We start from the raw sequence: 23,054 nt of genomic DNA, 5'->3' as shown, positions 1-23,054 counted from the left end.
GGAGGCATTGTGATTCAAGAAACTGAGCAATACAAAAAAGAAATCTTGCACCAACTCGGCAATCATGAGCATTATTGCAAACTGCCACGCAACCCCACTGCTGAAATCCAGAAATTAATATCTGAAGTCACCAATGAAGGCTTAGAAGCCGGTTTCTTATCCAAAAAAGAATTTGAGTTCCTTAACACAAAAGCTCCCAGAACTCCGGTCATATACTGTCTCCCAAATGTCCACAAGAACTCTGAACAACCTCCAGGACGGCCTATAGTCTCTGGATGCGGCTCCATCCTGGAACCACTAGGACACTATATTGATCACTTTATTAAGCCCTTTGTCCCCACAACCACAGCTATATCAGGGACACCATGTCAATGATCAACCTCATTGAAGAACATCCATTTGATCCCACATCCAGCACCATGTGCACGCTGGATGTGGAATCACTTTATACTAATATACCCCAATTTGAGTCCCTCCGCGTGATTGCAGCTATTCTAGACACACGCCCTAGGCCCCATAATGTTCCATCCAACTTTATTCTTCAGTTATTGGAGATATCCTTAACCAAAAATGTCTTTCTCTTTGAAGGACAATTTTATGGTCAAGTCCGTGGAACATCTATGGGGGCTATTTTTGCCCCCAACCTGGCTATTCTGTATATGGACCACCTTGAGAACCTTACGATCTTGGATGCATCAAACCCTTTCCACAGTGGCATTGCCCTGTGGAAGAGGTATATTGATGACATCTTTATGATTTGGACTGACTCAGAGGCCTCTTTAAACCAATTCTCACACTGGCTTAACAACAACAGCGGTGGGTTAAAATATACCATGACCACCAACAAGGTATCCTTGCCTTTTCTGGACATCGAAATAAAACATTCCGAAGGGCGACTCATAACAAGTCTCCACCGTAAGCCCACATAAAGAAACGCCTTACTAAATTACACCAGTCATCACCCCCGTGCCCTCAAAGATTCATTGCCCTATTCGCAGTTTCTACGCATACGTAGGAACTGTTACTTCAAACAAGACTATTTTACAGAAGCAAAAACACTGAGCCTCAAACTGAGACAACGAGGTTATCCGCGGAAGTTGGTACGCCGTTCACTAAAAAGAGCATGGTACTGCCCCAGAGAGACATTACTAGAACCCCGCATCAAGAGTAACCAGGACAGAATCACTTGAGTGACTACATTTTCCCCTGCATCTAATGCTATTAAGAAGAGCGTTCTAAAACATTGGCCAGTTCTAAATGCCGGTGTCCTTAACTTAGAACGACCAATGTTTGCTTTCAAAAGAGCGAAAAATATAAAAGATCAATTGGTCTGTGCTTCACTTCCTCAACCTGACACCAGAACTACCCTAAATGATATATGGAACTTGCCTACTCTCAAAGGTCATGCCAAATGCGGTCAATGTGTCTCCTGTGATTCAACTATTGAAGGCAAAACTTTCTCTTATGGCACAATCAAATATGAGAGACATCACTTCACAAACTGTAATTCTTACAATGTAGTGTATGCAATTTTATGCCCATGTATGTTGATATATATAGGACAGACAAGCCAGAAGATCAAGCTGCGGATGGGACAACACAGAAGCAGAATCCGCTGTCAAACTGCCAATGCGCCCCTTGTAGAACATTTCATGGAAAAAGGGCACACGGAAAATGACTTTACATGGACAGTGATTACACAGATCAAAGCCCCCCCACGAGGAGCAGACATTTCTCAAATTTTGAACAAGGAAGAGTTGCACTGGATCCTGAGAACAGACAGTATATGAAAGGGGCTCAACAGGGTTGAGGATTGGACCTCTTTGTTATGATAAATCCTTTACAATAGTTCCTTTCCACCAGTTCAACCCACTTCAAGTAATTGATAAACTGTCATACAGTATAAATGGTTTTCTAAACAAATAACTAATTGTATGTATATTACGATATGTCACCAAACTTTCACTGAGCACTTCACTTCACTTTGGGCGAGTCACTTTTACCATTCTAAGATGGCCGCCCCCCTTTCTGAACCTCCCTGCCAAGTCCCTTTTCTATTGTGAGTATTCAAATACCCTGTCCCTCCCACCCCCGGCAGCGATCACCGCCAGAACCCCTACCGTCCTGCCATCAAGCAAGACTACACCAAGTAAGTACCCCGTGGTGCTACACCCCCTTCCCCACGCACGCCCTCACAGTCTCCCATATGCCCGAAGCTTATTTTTGCCCAATTGCTTCCTTAGAATTCCCAAAGAGGAAGCATCAGACCGCCGCAACAGCGAGCCTGGAGCCACTATTTTAAGTAAGTTACGGTTGGGCCATAGGTTACCTAATCAATCCCGCATATTCCCCGGCTCATTACCCCATCCTTTGTCTCACCCCCTTAGTTCCCCGATTCCTTCTGGATGCCGGAAAAGTTAATGTGAGTATTGAGTTTCGAATATCACGAGCACCTCATGCACTCTTAAACGAGTAACACACCTAACGTTTTGAATTCCGCCCTCACAGATGCATTGTCATATCCATGCGGCGATTTTAACATACTACCACAAACCGGAATAAATAGAAATCAGGTATTACAAGTTCAATGCACGTCTCATATTTTCTTATAGCAAAGTAATTGCAAGCGGGCACTTCCACCGCCTCCTCACCTGCCTTAGCACGCAGTCTAGTGCGCCGAACAGTAATCACTGCGTCGTATTTCTTTTTTATAAACCAACAAACTCATGGGCGAGGGCACATGTCTTTTTCACTGCGCCGAAATTCTTTTTTTTTTTTAATATTGAATGTGACTGTCCTTTCACTTAACACTGTAAGCCATCACCTTTTTTCTGGTAACAAGCATGTGCTAGAAATCACGGAATAAAACAGTTCTCAACCAAACCAATAATCACCACCAGGTCACTGGGAATTTCCACAACAGCACAAATAAGTCCTCGCTTGTTGTTTGTGGAAACTAAATATAAAATACAGTCATGCCTAGCAATTTCTAATGAAAACTCTCTGTTTATGTTTTTCCCTTATTTTCCCTCCTTCCAAACGTTTTTTCACTATTATGTAAACTGCCATAGAGGCTATGTAATTGTATAAATAGTCTCAAGACAAACATGACACATTGGTTTTTGTCCTGATGATGATGCATGTATTCTCAAGCTGCATCAAAACGTCGTCGACCTTACTGCACCATATGTCTGTTTGAATTCACGAAATGTCTAGAACAATGGGTTGCTTTAAATGAATCCTAGTCTGTAAAACTGAACAATAGTACAGACCGCCTTGTGCGCTTTTACATAATTTTCTGTCACTTGTCTTGTCTTGTCTCCTGTGGGTCACAGGCTGTGCCCACTTTTGTATAAATGTTGAATATATGAACCAATACAGAAATTTTGACGAATAAAATCCTGTCCGGCTGGACAAAGGTCATACATACTATTTAGTATATGTCTATCATTCCTATGATCCTAAATTACTAGGGTCCTCTATCTTGTACAATAGATTACTGCCCAAGGACCCTAGTGTTATTCCTTTTGGGTTTCCCTTGTACTGTTAAAACACCATCCTAACTGGGAGCATAGCAGATGATAGAGCTGTCAGGACTGACCCAACTGAACCTGAAGGAACTGTATAAGAATAATGGCATAAAAATGAATGAATGTATAAATACACTGTTATAAAAAAAGCATTGGGAAGCATTAGAAAGAGGTGTTTTATAATAACTTATCGAAAATTAAGACACATTGAAATAACAGTGAAGTATCCTCCATTTATGTGGTTGCCAGGGAGCTAGGCACGCTCTGTGGATCACCAACAAGTGACTAGGGTTAGTTACACGTTTTTAATTATCCCCACTGATAGCTTTTATCTTCTTCAGTCATTTGAAACTTTTGCTAAAGAAACATATGTTCCTTGGGAAAAACTATGTGGGAAAATGAAAACACATTAAAATAAACATTAGAGTTGAGCCAAGCAATGTTGTTTCATTTTTTAAGGAGAGCTAGCAAGATAGTTCCAATATTCCAGAAAAATTATTTGACCAAATCCAAAGTTTTACCAAACGTTCTGGTAACCATAGTATGCTGATGAAAAACCATCACATCATTTCAACTGTTTTGTCAGACTCCAGCAACTTTTTCTATGTTAACAATAAATATCAAAATGAAAAGATCAGCTGGAGTTCCAAAAAAGATAATCCTTGAAATTGACTGAGAACCTTTTGCACCCTTAAACCATTGGATTATATTTCCACTTATAAAGCAGGCTTCACTCATAGGATTGTGACCATGTTACACCTGCATGGAGACACGTGTCACCAGTCCTGAGGCAAACTGCGAATAGCAGAGGTTCCGGGAGAGCATGGGACACCTCGCCCCAATGATCTGTCAGACAGGCAGCAATTCCTAAGTGGATCAGGCAGGGAAATCCAATCTTTCCTTCAGATCAAGCAGATTCTCTCCTTAGGGTGGGTTAGTTATCGTTTCTAAGGCAATAAACCAGTCAGTCATTGGTTGTGAGATTTAACCAATGCCAAGACAACTCCCTGGCTTACCATACCTAGTTTTGCTGCAAAGCGATACACTCCATTTCTTGGGTTTACGCTCATGGCATCAAACCTATACGGTCTCGGCACAGTTCCGCACAGCTGTCTCATCTGTGTAGAACCCTCCCCTGCCTCACAACTCTGTCTCTCTTCTTACTAGATTCGCCTCTTCTGACTGAAAGGAAATCGCCTGCTCTCAGCCAAGACTTGGTCCAGGCCAACTGCAGGTCATAATGCCGCTAGGTCTCATTGGCCTCTCATCTGAATGGTAATGGTGCTACACAGTATATCAAATCAGAAAGGTCTCACTTGGAAGGCTCCAGGGATTTCCCTCCAATCACAGGCATTGTGTGTCCTGTCTGGAAACTGAGCTCAAAAGTAAGGTAATCTAAGAGTCAAACGGCCACATACATCAAAGTTAGCATTTGCGATTTCTTAATTGCGAAAATTAAGGAATCGCAATTAAGAAATCACAAATTGCTATGCATCAAAAAATCGCATTTTTATTTGCGATTTCTAAAAATTCCTTAATTGCGATTCACAATTTGCGAATCGCAATTAAGGAATCCCTTCCCATTGATTCCTAAGGGCCAAGAGGCCCATAGGAATGAATGGGAAGGCATTCACAAATTGCAATTTGCATTTTGCGAATCGCAATTTGTGAATGCATTTTCAAGGGTGCAGAGGGGGGTCCAAAGGACCCCCCCCTGCACCCCTGAAATGTAACTTTAAGTGCAAATTTCACACACACATGTCCCAAGGACATGTGTGTGTGTAACATGAAACTTTCAAAAATGCATTTTTGTGCATTTTTGAAAGTTTTCGCAAATTAGTATGAAGGTCAACTTCATGCTAATTTACCCCTTCCTATTTGCGAATTCTCAAATTAAAAATGTTCATGCATTGCATTTATGAAATCTCAAATTGCGATTTCTTAAATGCAATCGCAATTTTAGAAATCGCAACATGGTTGAGATTCCTAAAAGTGCAAAAAGCATGATGCATCCCAAATTTGAAAATTGCATTCGCAAACGGCCGAAAATTGCGATTCGTACCGTTTGCGAATGCAATTCTCAATGATGCATGTGGGCATATGTGAGAGCAATTCCAGGCGGAAATATGTATGACCGATATGGGGCAATCGCATTTCTTCCAAGCTCATTATATATTTCATACCTACTACCTGCTACGAGTGTAACAGACAGTATTAATTTAACTGCACCACGTGTATGTTCTACCCTTGTCCACAATTCCAGTAAAGAGTTACAAATGAAAGTTTGCATTGTATTTGGCAGGAAGATAAGACCTACTGGAGAAGTGGCGATGAAAATATGTAATCTTAAATCACGTCAGTTTTATAAACAAGTGGGGCAAATAAATCATTCACTCCGACTACTCCTATCTGTTTTATGTACAGCTTTGTAGTGGGTCTTCAGAAACACAGCTTTACCAGAGTTATAGCTAGGGCCATTTGGGATTAAAAACGCCGAACCTTTAAACAGTGTACAGGCAGCTGAGCCTGGTTAGCAGGATTGAGCCAGAAATACAGAAAAAAAAGAAGCACGGAGTCCACAACATTTGGCTTTCTATTTCTATTTAGCCTCTTTCTCGTCCTGTATAGTTAGATTTTTTGACTGTTACTGACAAAGGTTTCTTTATCCACCTCTGTTTTTTATGCACAACTGAAGGCCACTTTTTAGAAGGGTGGGAAAAATTGGAAGGATTCATAATACCTAATTTAAATATAAAGATTAATATAAGCCCTTGAGTTTATCGGAGAAATAGTTGAGGTTTGAGAACAGACACTGTCTCATTAATGCACAAGGCACTTGGAAAAGAGGCTAAAGCTTTCTTCTGTGATGCCGCCTATATCTCAAGAAATACTTAGGAAGTCAAAAAAGCGTGGGAAAGACAGATTGAACCTGCCTGTGACTGTAATTTGATGTGCGCACACCTTTACACTGAACCAGCATTATCTATCACAGTTACCCTCGTGATAACGGCAATAAATCATTTCGGCCTGACATATTCGCAACTAAAAAGAAAAATACTGTATGTTCATTAAACTTCTGGTAACAGAACTATTCGTGTTGAACCTTCTTTGCATTGAATGAAAAGGCAACCGACTGAAAAAATGTGCGAACTCAAAAGCTGATGAAAAAATATCAGCTTTGACAGGATAAAAAACGCTCATTGCTGGTTTCCTTGGAGCCAACGACATAAAAGTGTGTTTTACTTCAGGTAATACAACATGACAAACTCTGAATGCTGTGGGGATTTCTTACATTTTGATAAATGTTTGGTACAAGCACCGTGAAGAACATCAGTGGGAGACAGAGGAAACTGGACAGAAATGCGGCTAATACGTGTAAAAAAAATGACCAACATTTAAACAAAAAACGTAAGAAAATGGGTTATTGTGTATGGCACGGTCCAACATTAGAAGTTAAGAGGTGATTATACAGCTTTAGAGTTCACTATATAAAATACCACTAAATAAAACCATCACTACATACAAACATATACTTCAAACTAACGACTCATCAACGACATTTGTGCATAATGTAAATACCCACTACATAAATATCTACACATTGATAGTACATATGCATTGACCTAACACCTAACATTACCTTATATCCCTTACTTTCACCCAACCCTAAACATAACACTAGACCCTAAACATAATCCTAACCTAAAACTAAGCCTAAAAGTAAACTTCACTGAAACCTACCCTCCATTTTCACTTTGTTATAGACCTAACCATAACTCAGAGCCTCACTCTAGCCCTAACACTGAGTGTTGCACTTGGGCCTTTCTGCAGGGTCATCCCTAAACCTTTTTGCCTTCATCCTCCTGTTTTCTGAATCAATTTTTGTTGCTTATAGGACTCTGCACACTTTACAACTACTAACCAGTGCTAAAGTGCTTGTACTCATCCTGTAAACATAGTAAACACTGTAGAATTGGCTTACACCAAATTTGCATATTTATTTGCTTGTAAGTCTCTAGGAAAGTGGTACTACATTACCCAGGGCATCTCCCTAAAAGGCTGAGGTGCGTCACCCCGCCTGCTGCGAGCACAGCGGGGAAACACAAATTAATAAAATGTCATGTCAATGCTACTTTATTTTGCCTCTGTTCGTGCTGTGTACAGCATCAGGGGGGGAGGGCTGAATACTGGAATTGCAGGAGGACTGCTGACCCTGCAAATGCGCATGTTGCAGTGGCCAGCTGTCTTGCGATGGTCATCCCAACATGCGCACTGTAGATTCACCAATCCAAGGGCTGTGAAACAGCCTGTTGATTGCTAGAACAGGCTCCCAGCTTCATAATGAGAGCTGGGTTAGCCTGCTCCAACCAATTATGGGGCTTCTCTCATGCTTAAAACAGCATGAGAGCAGCTCCAGGATTGCTTGGATCTGCATTGCACTAGGCAGGAAGGAAGTCCTTTCATTTCCTACTCGTGGACACAAGTATCGCTGGCAGAGAAGTGATGCACTGTGCGGGAGCCACTGTTATGGTGAGTTGTGCGCCATCGCGCCTCACCATATTTTGTTAGTGCTAACCGCCACTGCAAGGTCAGTAAATTAATTGCTATTAGAGGGCATGCAACACTGATTGTACCACCTTCTTAAGTAGCCTTTTTAAACATGTCTCAGCCCTGTGTGTGAAGTTTTACACTGCCATTTCTAACTGGCAAAATAAACCCTTTGCCAGGCCTAACCCTTCCTTTTTGATACATATAGGTGTCCCCTTGGGTAGACACTAAACAGCCCATAGGGTACGGTGAAGTGTATTTAAAAAGTTGGGCATGTACTTTAAACCTTTAAATGTACTACTAGTAAAAACCTTTACATTTGTTTTTTACTAATCCACAGCCTACCTCTCCCATGGGATAACATTGGATTACTTTATTACATTTACTAAGTGTTAAGTTTTAATTCGAAGCAAGTAAAAATGTCCGGTTTGATCTTTAATGAATTTTAATTTAAAAACCATCTTTATTAGTAAAGTCTGATGATTTTAAGTCACATTTCTGAGAATTACCTTTTTAGGAAGTTGGCTATTTCTTGTCCCAACCATCTGGTGCCCATAGCCAGTTCTTAGGTCATCTGACAGCCACAGAAGAGATGGATTTGGTGTTCCAGGGTGGACCATCACTGGCTGGATGGTGACAGAGCTGGGCATAGCCCCACTCGCAAAGAAATAGATTGTACTCTGCCTTCACACAAAGGTCTTGTCACCAGTACATTGTTCTTACAGCCAGCTTGGAGCCAGGGCAGTGGAGGCAGGAAATATCAAGATGTCTAGATACTTCTTCTACTTCAAAGATGGCACCTATAAAAAAATAATGGACCTTTGAATCCAACTCTTGAGTACACTCCTGGGCCTGTGGAAACGACAGAAGAAGGATTGCTGTGCTGATTGCTAAACTGCTGCCCTGCTACTTTGTTGCACAGTGTTGCATGCATGCAAAGTCAGAAAATAAAGGAGAAATAAAACCATTTCTCCTCTTAACGCTTCCTTTCAAATGGCGTTAACGTTTGGCCCTAAACTCTGTCTACTGTTTTTTGTAGATAGGGTTTTGCATCAAAAGGCATGGTGGTAACATGGGAGCACCCATGTACCAACCATGTAATGCCCCTTTGGAGCTAAGTAATACAAAGCAGTGTTTTGCGGACCTTTACGTTACTTTCAGAGTGCTTTCAGAGCAAAACAAGTTTTGCACTGAAAAGTAAAATAGGAAAAAAACATTTTGTGCTGGTTTGCATCACTTTTGTGATGCTAGCCCTGTGCAAATGTTAGTAAATCTTGCCCACAGACTCCACCTTGCAGATTAAATGAGTTGCTCAGTAGGCCGTGCAGTCAAGCTGACTGCTGCGGTGGAAGAAGCATACCACTTAGTGACTGCAGCAAACAACACCCCCTAGTCACCCCAATGGCATAAATGAAGTTTTAGAAATCACTCCACAAGGCAAGGCATATCCTCTGGATTCCTGGTGTGTGACTAGTCGCTCAACCCAGGCGCGGTGCGTCTATTGGGGCGTGGAGGCGTAGACCCTCGCCCGCTCGGCATCTTTGAACGTAAGTTAACTGAATCAGTTTACTTAATTTCAAAGATGCCGAGGGAGCACTCAACTGACAATCATGTCGTCAACATGATGCCAGACCGCCCACCCCCTTCAGAGTCTGAAGGGGGTGGGCGGTCTGGCGCCATGTTGACTGACATGATTGTCACCAGGGGCAGCAGGCAGCACCACAAGTGCGCATGAATGGGGACGGAGGGCGAATGTTCGCACGGTGCCCACTTATGCGCACTTGTGTTTTCGCTTGTTTACGCATGCCCATTAGGAGCCCTTCGGCCTTCTAATTGGCGTGCTGCGGGTGAAAATTAACCGTGCCCTGAGCCATGCCTGGTGCTGCTGGCAGCGCCAGGACTAGCTGAACGAGGCTGCCAGTCCACCCCAGGGCCGTTAGTGAAGGCGCCAACGGGAGCAGCAGAGGTGGTGCGGACCGGTCAGGCTGTAAGGTAAGTTTCACTCTTTTTCTATTTAATTCCCTGGCACCCACCCCGGACGACCCCGACCCCGCCCCCTCCCCTTGAGCAGGCGGCTGCTAATCAGAGCTCCAGAGAAAGCCAACCTCAAAAGCTCAGCACATCTCTGGACAAATCATAATTTGTCATACTTGAAAAAACATACCTCATGCGAACCTCTAAAGAGTTATTGTCTCCATTACCTGCGGAGAAAGCGAGAGCTGGAGTTCTTCAATCAGAAGTTAGACAAGGGCAACTATCTGCTTTATTGATCATTTTTTTATTTGGAAATTCAGCTGTTTTACCTTCGGGCTCAGCCTCCCATAGATGTTGTTGTATATACAGAGGGAGGGAGGGCGATATGTCTTTGGAAATCAGCAGAACACGTTAATGCACAGAATGTTCACCACTATATGCTTCACCGGCGCGCACTCGATGGATGCTTCATTCAGGTAAGACGCGTGAAGGAAGGGTCAAGGGATAACGTCCTCTACTCCTGGCGACCCACATTAACCCTTCCTAGTGCACTAATGCATTTACCCAAGTCGATTTTATTCAGTTTAAACATCTGGTATACAATACCCCCGCCTCCCAGACGATATTACTGCCCCTGCATTTCATGTCCTCGAGACCAACAAAGGTATAATAAAAAGTAGACTTAGTCAGTTAGATGCAGAGGTGCATGGGTAAGTATAGTTTTACAATGCTTCCTCGCGGAAAGTTTACAACGTCATGTGATGTATGTCCCTGTCTTTGGTCTTCTCATGGGGCGTGTGCATGAAAATGCAACGATGGACATTTTTTTTTATTGAGCCTGGTGCAAAATCTCCCCCAAGCTCATGACTCCTGCATTTTGTAAGCAATTGTTCGCGCACTGACTGCGAAAAGTGTGTCACTAAGAAACTATCCTGCTATTAAACTCTACTCCTCCGCAATCGTTGTGAATCACCAGGTGCCATAACCCTGGTCCCAGCATTTTAAAAACATAAAGGGCTGATGCCCACACTCAAGGGGATTGCTTTCGAACTCCAAGCAGTTGTTTGAACATGTCGGTATCGTCTTCTGAGTAGTGCTCTGCTTGTGTATATCTACATATTCTGATGTCACTGCTCTTGGATGGAATGCGCAAGGTTGTGAGGGTCTGAGGTTTGTGTTTGTTCTATAGCAAATTATTAGATCATGTTGTATACTCGATTATATTATTGTCGCGTTTATTGCACTAATGGTAGTGTATTCGTTAGCTTGTTGCATTGGTCATTTCTTTTTGTGTTGTTTTACTTTCCGTTTGTACGCCACACCACTTTCAAATGTCACCAGCCGCCCCTGCTCAACCTAAAATAGGTGGCATTTTCTGACAGCTGCTTCATAGGTGGAACAGGAATTCAAGATAGTGGAATAGTTGTCTGTGTCATGGCTTAAAATTGGATGAAGTCAAGGGATTTGATATGACAAAACTAATGCTTTACCCTGCCAAATGCTCAAAAGGACAATTAGTGTCACTGGAGGCATTCATGTGTATAAATATTTAGATTCAATAGATTTCTGATGTACATTATTAAATAAAGTATAAAGTTGGTAGAACCCCATGATCAATGTCAACATATTTCTTTGTAAAAGTAAAGAAGTCTGTTATGAATCTCTGGAATGAGGTTAAGTGAATAAGGGGCAGATTTATCAAGATTCCGATTTGCGAATTCTAAATAGCGATTTTTTTGCGAATCGCTATTTAGAATTCGCAAAATAGAATGTATATACAAAATCGCTATTTTTTAGCGATTTCTTAATATTCTTTATTTGCTAATTCGCATTTTGCGAATTCGCAAATAAGGAATAATTTCCAATGCATTCCTATGGGCCAGGAGGCCCATAGGAATGATAGTGCAATAATTCTCAAATTGCGAATTTGCAATTTGCTAATCGCAATTTGAGAATTATTTCAAGGGTGCAGGGGTGTCTCAAAGAAATCCTGCTGCACCCCTGAAATTTACATGTGTGTGCATGTGGCACACATACATGCCCTATGGGCATGTATGTGTGTCACATGCCACCCTCACAAATGCCAAATAGGGCATTTTTAAAAGAAATTGCAAATTACCACCAACTACAAGTTGGTGGTAATGTGCGATTTCTTAACACAAATTCGCAATTTCTAAAAGTTACATACATATCATTTAAGGAATCGCAAAAATTGCGATTCCTTAAATGCTATGGCAAAATAAGGACTCGCAATTTTTTGCGATTCCTTAAATTGCGATTTTTTGTTACATTCCAAATAATGCTAAAACGCTGTTTGCGAGTCGCAAAAGCCTTGATACATCTGGCCCTAATTCTCCTTGAGATAACACAGTAAAGTTGTACCCTATGGTGAGTAGAAATGATTCATGAAACCAAAAGATAATTCAAAGTGAATCCAGGCATAAAGTCTGTGGATGTGAACACTCCTCATTCAGCAGTCCTAAGACTTTCTCCAGAGATTCTCCTGACCAGTGCAGATCTTCCTGGCAGCCTCGACTCCGCGAGGGACGCCCAGGTATACTTCCCAATTGCTGGACTGTCTTTTGTCCTGAAGAAGACCCGCTCTGACAACATACTAACGCATTATTAGGGTAGAAACGTCGACGATAACACATGCCTCAGTCTTAACAAATCTCTGGGTGTACACAAATGAGTGGCCCCGCCACAACCAGAGATATTGACTTTGTTGTTGTTCAGACCATTATTCAACCTGTACATATCTGTATGTAGCTTCACTCTTGTATATATGCACTGCACCATCAGCACTGGGCACCGTTTGCCACTTTGAAACACTAGACACTTTACAGTTATGCCTCACCTTGACAGCCCTTGAAAAATGTATTTTTGATATGTTTTGAAAAATCAAAAATAGAAATAATAATAATCTTTGCAAACAATTTGGAGTTTCTTTTGTTGTACTGTTGTGTTCCAAGATTCACTGTGTTGTGCACTGTGATTCAGCCCACTTTTACTCTACGGCATACTGGTTAAGCAGAGAGTTGTAAAAAATATTGGTATCAAGATTCATCGTCATTTGCAATGTAACTGTTTTTCTCCCCGACAGAACCACTGTAGCTTCACAAAAGTAAATTCAGTAAAAAGGGGAGGAGGAAGGCAAAACGTTTGGGGGTGACCCTCCAGAAAGGGTCATTTCCAACAGGCACATTATTTATTGTGTGCGATAAATAACCCCTATTATGAGTTTATGGGAAATAGCAAGCAGATTTGTGTACTTCACGCACAAAAAATCTGCATGATAGGGTAAATTCTGTATGTTTTCCCTTGTTACATTTTGGCAGGTTTGAACTGCCGAAGGTAAAGGAATGCTAGGTTATTTAAAGCCGCCAATAAATATGGGATGCATTAAATAAAACCAAACTCTAAATTTTAACCCATGTGTAAACAGGCGTTTACGCACAGGATGGAATTAAACACCCAACTTGTAATCAGGCCCTTAGATGTGGGAACAAATTCAAGCTCCCAGATTCATCCAAATGTTTCTTTTATTAAGATTGCCCACTTGCCAATATGTTTGATGTCACTATCTATTTCTCTTTGCTTCCTCTGCGCAGAGCATATTTTAAAGTAATTTTCAAAAACTCCGAGATTCGTTTGAAAAGACCTATACAATTTTCATATTTACATTTGTATGAACCAAACACGTTTTAGAGGAGAAAAGGATATGAGAAAAGAAGAAAAGTCAAAGTAAATATCAAATTAATGAATAACAGACTTTTTCCATATCCTGAGATTAACTTTTGAAATAAATGTTTTCACAGTCAGTGTAATATTCCTTTTATAACTGAATGGCTGATTCATATTTTGAAGGCATCCAGCTGTTTAATTACATAATCAATGTATAATCACCCACATAGACCCAGCAGGTGTCACTCAGACTGCCTGCAATTAAAAAATAGCAAAATGGCAAATGCGATGCATTATACATCGCACAGAGTGATATAACATTTCATTGAAAGCATTAAATAGCTATATTGTATGCCCACTGCAAATATCTTGCATCAATGCAGGGCCTGTCTGCTAAGTACAGAAATGTGACTGAAAATAATGCACAATAAACGGTATCAGCTGAAACGATATACAGTGTCAATAGTATGCTTGGAATAACCACATACATCGTATTGTGCGAAACATAGTTTTTTTGCATTTCGTTATGGTTCAGATCTAATATACTTTTGAAAAGCAGTTTTCACCCTCTACAAATAGTTATTATTACATCTAGCCTTAAACGTTTGTGAAGTTTGCAAAAAGCATTGTTTGCACACCCTCATAATGCTTGTGTAGGAAGTATACCTGCTAGCTAGCTTTGCTGTGCTATGCTTAGACTTTTTTCAGGCCTTCTGCTCAACACACATTAATGGTTGATTCAGGCTTGCATTTACAGTGATGAAGCCCAACAGTGTAGATAGTGAGTTTTTGCTGTATGGGATTTGTCCCTCTTTGGACAGTGATGAATTTCTGTAATAACACTGGAAAAAGACGGGCTTAGAATAGGAATGGCTTTGAACATATTAACTCGGTCGCCTCGCCAAGGATTCTCCAACAAATTCCATCTGCCTCATTGTACCTGTGCTGAATTGTTACTGTGTCTGTGGTCTGTGTTTTCAACTAATTTGCTCCACCGCAGGATTTGTTTCTACTCGTGGAAAGAGCAAACATGATTTTAACCCAAGCCTCCTGAGATGAAAGGCAGTCGGATTACCTTACTGCGCCACCAGAACCAATTTCGCGCGCTAAACGTGGAACAGGCCTGTACAAAAGATATAACCATAGCAACAACACAGGATAGGCTACGTTGTGTTCTCCTTTTTCGTTTTTGATGGAAATTGAAAATGCTGGGGAAGGTTCATTCTAACATATGCAAACAGATGCAAGCCAAAAACAACATTCTGAAACAACACATGGCGTGTAACGCTTCCATGCTTTCCTGAGAGTTAAAGGAATGACTGCGCTAGCGCGCGCGTCAGAAGCTGTTACTGTCATAACGCAAAGGCCATCTGTTAGAACGTGAACTCGCGACCTGCCGCACGTGCTCCGGAGGCAGCAGCACAACGGGCCTTGGTAGATGCCATCTCACGCGCTCGCCTCAGTCGGACGACGTGGCTGGCTCGCCGAGGATAAGACGTTGCCACTGCGACACAGCGCTGCCCTGTTAACAAATAAAGAAAAGGGGACATTTAGTTCAAATATATCAGAGAAAGACAGTGCCTTCGGTGGCTTATTAGTCTAGTCTCTTAGCACAATTAGAATGATAGGTTTAGAGCGGGCGACACAAATCAATATTGCTTTTTATTGGACGGGCACGCAATGTTTCTAACAACGTGAACCTTTTATCCCCCTCAACATTGTCGTGTATTGATTAAGTATAAATGACTGTAACGAGCAGTGATGCTTCTCATAGGAACTCTCCTGGGGCACAACTTCAAATGAAATGAATCTGCATTAAAATATTTCGTTTTTAGCAGTTTACTTTTAGATGAAAATGCAAACATTAGCGGAACTATCTCACGATGCTTCGTGAGGTCGTATACATAATTCAATGAAGGGAAGGGATACATTTAAGAAAGTTATGCAAATAAATATGAATGTGTCGCATTTGTAAAGCTCGGAATCCTATGAGAACTTGACCCCGACTTAAAAAAATAATAGTACGGAGGAAAGCTTGAACCATCGTTTATAACTTTGTGTTAGACCTGGCCCTTTTGACAGGTTTATCCCTAAACATTTTGCCTTTTGCCTCCCATTTTTCTGGCCCTGTTTTCGTTTGCTATAGGATTCTGGGTACTTTACCACTGCTGACCAATGCTAAAGTGCATATGCTCTCTGTATAAATTGTGACAATGATTGGTTATCCATAATTGGCATATTTGATTTACTGGTAAGTCCCTAGTAAAGTGCATTGTGTGTGCCATGCTACTAGTGGGCTTGCAGCACTGGTTGTGCCACCCACATGAGTGGCCCTGTAAATGTGTCTCAGATCTACCACTGTAGTGTCTGTGTGCACAGTTGTAAACTGCCATGTTGTCCTTACAAGTGCACCCAATTGCCAGGCCCAAAACTTTCCTAACATGTAAGGCACCCCTAAGGTAGGCCTAAGGCACCCCCATGGACAGGGTGCAGTGTATGTGAAAGGTAGGACATGTACTAGTGTTTGTGACATGTCCTGATACTGAAATTCTCTGTAATTCGTTTTTCACTATTGAAAGGCTATCTGTCCCATAGGCTTTTCATTGGGTTGCACTGTAACATTTTTACATGTGTAACTTGCAATAGGGAGAAGATAGAAAAATGAAGTTTCGACTCTCTGAACTAAGAATTTATTAGCACACCTTTTGGTGAAGGTGTTTTTAAATTCTGTGTTTGAATATGCCGCTTTGCAATGGGGTGAATGTATTACATTGTTCTGCATTATGTCCATCAATTGTTCTTTTTGCATTTGTCACCCAGAGTGGGACGGGGGAAACACCCGTTACAGCGGAAGCACTGCATCGCGTTGCTATCGCAACGCGACTATTACATCGCAGATGGCTGCACACCGCATGCTACCACGCCGCATGCTAAGACGTCGCAATGATTTCTACAGCGCTAGCCATTACATCGCATTACAGTGCAAAAGCCATTACATCGCATTACAGTGCAAAAGTGTTGTTTCACCACATGGGAAAATGCACGCATCGCATGACAGTGCAAAAGTGCACGATCACGAAAGTAAAATGAAAGTAAAATGCACAATATCATATTAAACAAAGCAGAAAGTAAAATGCACGATATAATAGGAAAAATGCACGATATAATAACAAACGCTCACCATATATTCCAGAAACAGCGGAATATTTATAAGTGATGTAATATCGACAGTGCACAACAAAACGGAAATTAAACTAAAAAGGATCTCAGAAACCTATTCAACAAAACGGAAAGTAAAGTAACGGGAATTAAACAAAAATTTATCTCAGAAACAATGTCATATTCATGTGCGAGGGCCCCAAATACTAGAAATGATTCACGACCCCATAACGGGAAACGATGTGGTCTGTGGGCAACGCTGCCAACTTTGGTGCTGGGAACTAATGTTCGAACCTCCCGTCACGTCTCCCCAAAAAATAAATCACCATGTACATTTTTTTTGATGGGAAATAATCCTAAAATATATTAATTTTGATACACTGCGTGCGAGAATCCCAAATATACCCTTACTAAATTTTAGGTGCTTTTGGTAAAACTTACTGTGGGTGGGTGGGTGGATGGAGGCGTGGATGGGTGAGTGGATGGGTGGATGGATGGGTGGGTGGATGGGTGGTTGGATGCGAGGATTTGGATGCGTGGATGAGTGGGTGGATGTTTGGATGGGTGGGTGGATGTTTGGATGGGTGGGTGGGTGGATGGGTGGGTCGATGGATGCGTGGATGGTTGGGTGGGTGGATGGGTGGGTGGATGGATGGGTGGGTGGGTGAGTGAAATACACCATTTGCGTTGCCTGGTGTCAGTATTGGCAGTGGATGGTGTGCATTCACAGGGTTTCGAAGCCCTTTATTTTATACATTAAGGAATGTGATTAGTTGGCATAGGTGTAGACAAAGTGCTGCCCCAGCACTTAATCATCATCACCAGTGCCTTAAGCCTCAAACATGGTTCCACAGCTGCAAATGAGCATTTTGATTCATGTAGGCAGCCCTAACAGGAGATCATTTATGTCTAAGTACAAACCACAGATCAAAATGCACTAAGCACAGACCAGAGATCAACAGATCAAAATGCATTTTGAGACGCTGATTACGTAGTTTGTCCAGAATCACAGTGCAGCTCGGAAGCTCTGGCCATTACGCCACATACTACTTTCATGAAGGCAGCCCTACCAGGATCACATATCAAAATGCATTTTGACAGACAGACCACAGATCAAAATGCATTTTGAGACGCTGATTAGGTGATTTGTCCAGACTCACAGTGCAGCTCGGCAGATCTGGCCATTAAGCCTCGATCATGGTTCCACAACTGCAAATCAGCATTTTGAGTAGCTGTGTAAATGCGCACTTTCACGTCAGCTATACTTGCTTTCATTTCTTGTTTATGTATGCTTTTTAGGGTTCATCGCCTGCACTCAAGGATTTGCCCATGCCGTGCCGTTTATTTATACTTTATTAACGCGGGACTCGGTTCAGGGTTGCTGTGCTTTGCGCAATTTACTTTTAATTTAGGTGTATGCTTTTTGTGATTCCCAGCCTCACATTAATGAAATCGAACACTTTCCTCAAGTGCTTCCTCAGACTGAGCACTTTCCTCTTAGCGCAGCATATGGGTCAGGGACGTCGTGCTTTGGGTGATTTAATTTTCATCCGTGTATGCTTTTTGGGGTTCACTGCCGCACATTAATAAGAGCACTTCCCTCAAGTGGTTGCTCACATCGAGCACTTTCCACTTACTGCAGCTCACTATCTACGGCTGTAGCGCTTCAAGGTATTTAAGCACTTCCCTCAAGATATTGCTTAGTGTGGTTTGTGCATGCTTTATTAGTGCACACTTCATAGACGCCATGCTTCACACAAATTAAATGTATGCTTTTTCGGGTTCACTGCTGTGCATCTATGTAAAGGAGCACTTCCCTCAAGTTTTGTTTGGGTAATGCACGGCACACACTACATCAATGACATTGTTTGCCCAATATTCTTTTAAGATATGCGTTTTGGATTTGAAATTGGGAACAAACACTGACTTCACACTTATCACAGCACACGTTTACAGACATCATTTTGTCTTATATTTCATCATTACGGACACATTGGGAGGATGCGCTTATGTTGGCATTACAGTCTACAAATAAGTGAGGGATTCGTTAGGTGAGACCACAGTTCTTTTTATTAATTTAAGTCTGTGTTTGTAGGTATGTCAGACTAAAAATATTTCTAAAAACTCACGAGCAGCTGGGAATAACGATGGACAGCATAAAGCATTGTAGGCTGGGAAATGCAATGCAAAAAAAAATCCGCAGCCAATGGAAGAGCAAAAAAACGCATTGTCATGGCGTGCGATTTAGTGGTCTGCGAAGTGAGGTACTGCCCAATTGCAATCAACGCACTGGCGTTGCAACAACGTTCGTTGTACAAGGTGACGATGTAAAAGACTTTGCGGTGTGAAATACGCGGGGTAAACGCACGCGATGTAATGGTGCACGGTGTATTGACATACAACCGTGGGATGGGTATGCCCAGACGTGGGTCCTTTGCTCTCCATGCCACTTACGTCAAGCTATCCTTGCTGATGAGGGGGGAAACCCAGAAACTGGTCCTAGGATGCTTGTTTCCAGTCCAGGGAGAACCTGACCAGGCAGTTCGGGCTGGACTGTTCCCATTGGGCACAGGGTCCAGACTGATTTGCATATGGCTGGGTTCAAACTGGAATGGCATGGTGAGAAAAATAACGATGGATATAGGCCCAGATCTCTGTACTGGGGTGAATTTATGACATTTTTCTGCATTCTGTCCATCAATTGTTCTTTTTGCACTTTTAGAAAGTGGGCGTTTTCTTACTTTACCATTCTTTGTGCCTCTGGCTGTTTGTATATTCAGAGTCTGGAGACTCTGAGTCAGAGACAGGAGCTGAGATGTGCATTCACCCTAGACAGTCACAGGGGGTTGAGATGTGCCCTGCCTTGCCTGGGTGACTTATCGGAGGGCTGATTAGACCTGGTCTGCATTTAGAGTTGTGGGAGAATTCAAGGCAAAAAGTTCAGGGGTGAACCTGCCAGAAGGGCCAAGTCCAACACAACCCCCTTCCAGCCAAATTGCAGGGGAGACCAATCACCACCGTGATGGACTTCCCTGCTTGGGGCGATAGAACACGGACGCGGGCCCGCACTGCAGGGACACCCTCCGGTTCTACACCACGTTGATCCATAAGCCAAGCACATACTAAAAAAAACAGGCCCAACTAGGCTACCCCACTGGTACTCCTTAGCTGTCCACGGCCAGGGCCAGGCCCTAGGCCACCCAGATACCACTGTCCCTACCAATCCACAGAGTGGGGGGTGGTAACCCTTGGCCTACATAGCCATTCTCCACTCCCTTTCTCAGTGTAGTTCCAAACTACCACTGATCCTTCAACCTAGGGTCCGCACTCTCAGGCTGACCAGAGGTCACGGGCAAGAATGCCCCACTCTACCTCTACTTCTGAAGCACCCTCCAGAACACAACTCTCCCACCAGTTTTGGACCTTACTCCCTCAGCAGCAGTGACCGCGGTCAGACCACCACAAGAACGGTGTAGCGAGGCATTGCACGTTGCGGTGCCCCCCAGTTGCGGTGCAGCCTATGGCTCGTTGACGGCGTCGAGACGACTTTGGTGAGCGCAGAGGCGGCGTTGCTCGAGGGGGACGTTGCTCAGTGTGGTGCCTACAGGACACCAGGGTGGTCAGGACGGATAGGTCACCGCTCCCTTAACTGGTTTACCACCTGGGATTCAAATTCACCAGATGCACAGGGGTCAGACTCCCTCTGACCCCCTTCCAGAGTTCTGCACCCCCCCACTCTAGAACAGGGTCCCTCCACTTAAGGTAGGCCCCACCTGCTCTCAGGGTAGTACCACAACACTCAGCCAAGAACCCTAAAGATCCCTGCTAGGCCTGTACCACCCCTTCTGGGAAACACAGGGTCTCTTCACTTAAGACAAGCCCCACCTGTGTTCACAGGGTTACCCCTAGAAGACAAACCAGCCAGGACACTGGCTACAGTCGCCCTGCCGTCCAGGACAGGCAAACACCGGAACCTGGCTCTCTAACCTAGGGACGCTACCCTTTGGTTAGATGCCTGGCGCACCAGGACTTCTACAAGTTGAAAACAAAAATCTAAGACTTTCTCTCCTCCTTCAGCAGCAAGGCAACCACTGCAGGTCAATCCCCCATACAGCTTAACCGGTTCCTTCTCTTCAGGCAGGAGTTCCTTCTTGTAACTCCAGGACACGTACAGTTGCCCTTACGCCCAGATCCGGACGCACTGGCTACTGGCTCCCCAACCGAGGGACGTACCCCTTTGGTCAGATGCCTGGCGCACCAGGACTTCCTTGAGGGTGACACAACTAATGTGTCATGTACCAGTCTGCCTGACACTCAGGACAGAAGTGGCATCACCATGGTCACTCCCTGGCGACACAACCCTTCTGGCTGGCCCCTGACCCACTGGCTCTTCCACTGGGGAACCTATCCCCCTCGCACCCCTCCATCTGGACTTCTGCACCCTCCCAACTGGAGCGGTACTGCCACACACCAGAACTACTGAAACCCTGTTCACTGATGTTCTACATTCTTCAAACACTCTGGGAGATCCTCCTCAAAGGACCTATTGGTACAGCCTAGGCCCCCGACCTGACGTTCCCTTCAGAAACATTCCAGGCCCTGACACTGGGTTTCGGGCCCCTGGAGACATGCAGTCCCACCCACTCCTTCTCCTCTTGAGACAGGACGTGAGCCCCTACACCGAGATCTAGCTGGGCTACACTGAACCTCTTCCACCACACTGGGCTGGAAGACACCTCAGCCACTCCTTCTGGAATCACTCCATCCCCTATGTCTCCCTCCTCCCAGAACATTACCAACTCCAAAATTCTGTCTCTAAATAGACCACAGAAATCAAAAGCAGGCTCCACTGTCTGCAGACGTTCTTGGGAAAAGTTTAACACACGGAACTTTAGGTATCTGAGCAAAACAAGAGTACACAAATATTTAGCAAGCTCCCCATCCAGAGAACTTCACACCACTTGTCCAGTGCAACACACGATTCATCCACACACACCCCTCCCCAGACTGGTAAGGCAGTTTCTACCACCCCTGATTTCTCGACCTGACCACACGTGACACAGGTACCATTACTCCAGGACAGGGACACATGCACTGGACACATTTATGCTGCCACCACTGAATCCCACCCTTCTGGTGAATCCAGAAAACACACTGCACTTAGGGGGATGATCTACCCTCCCGAGCTAGGGACACCTAACTCAAAGTGCACAAGAACACATTTCCCCAGAAATGACATTTTTATCAAACTTCATACAATAATCCCCTCAATGTGATTTATCTAAAATTCAGAGTTTTGTAGTGCGGCCAGTTGCCACTGTGGTACAACGCAAACACAAATCCTTATCCTCTCGCTGCTGCCAATGTTAGAAATGGGATCCGTGGCTGGCCAGGGCTTGCGCCAAAGTCAGTCAGAGACACAACCACTCCTAAGTCAGGGCAAGGGAGTTACACGCCAAGATAACCCCTGCTCACTCTCTAGGTAACTTGGCGCGAGCAGCAAGGCTAAACTTGGAGGCAATATGAGTTAAGTATTTGCGCACGCACCCCAGCAACAACACCCAAGGCCCACCACAAAGGAAACTCCACACAAGGTTATATATAAAAATAGCCTTTGTATTACACCAAAACACATTAGATAAAAACACACACTTTACAATGTGCCAAGAGGCATGGGCAGAATTTACAGGGGATATGTACAAGACAGGGCCACCTGGACCGCTGTCAGGAATCAGCACTTGGTAAAGAAATAGCACTTTTAGAACTTAGAACACAAATCACTGTAGCACAAAAATAGAACATAAAGTACACAACCAGTAACTACTGGTAACCAGGACCTCACTAGCACCACCTGTACTAGGAGAACAACCACCTAAGTATCACAATACAAGTAGGGGCATAGGCACATTACACATGATGCATCATTATACATTCAGTGGTGTAGGGGAGGAAAACACATGATGCAGAACCTACATTCAGTGGTGTAAGGACAAGGCACATGATGCATAAAAACACATTCCTGCCACATACATCATTGCGAAGCATTCAATCACACAAGTTTGCACATACCAAACTCGAGCATGCACACCACAAGCATCAGGAACAACCAGGGAGACAGACACTCCCCATGCATTCCTATGGGAGGGCAGGCCAACCTCA

Source organism: Lissotriton vulgaris, chromosome 1_1 (genome assembly GCF_964263255.1).
Source record: "Lissotriton vulgaris chromosome 1_1, aLisVul1.2, whole genome shotgun sequence".
Lineage (NCBI taxonomy): Eukaryota > Metazoa > Chordata > Amphibia > Caudata > Salamandridae > Lissotriton > Lissotriton vulgaris.
The sequence above is the reverse complement of the archived record's forward strand: the minus strand, read 5'-3'. Positions refer to the sequence as shown.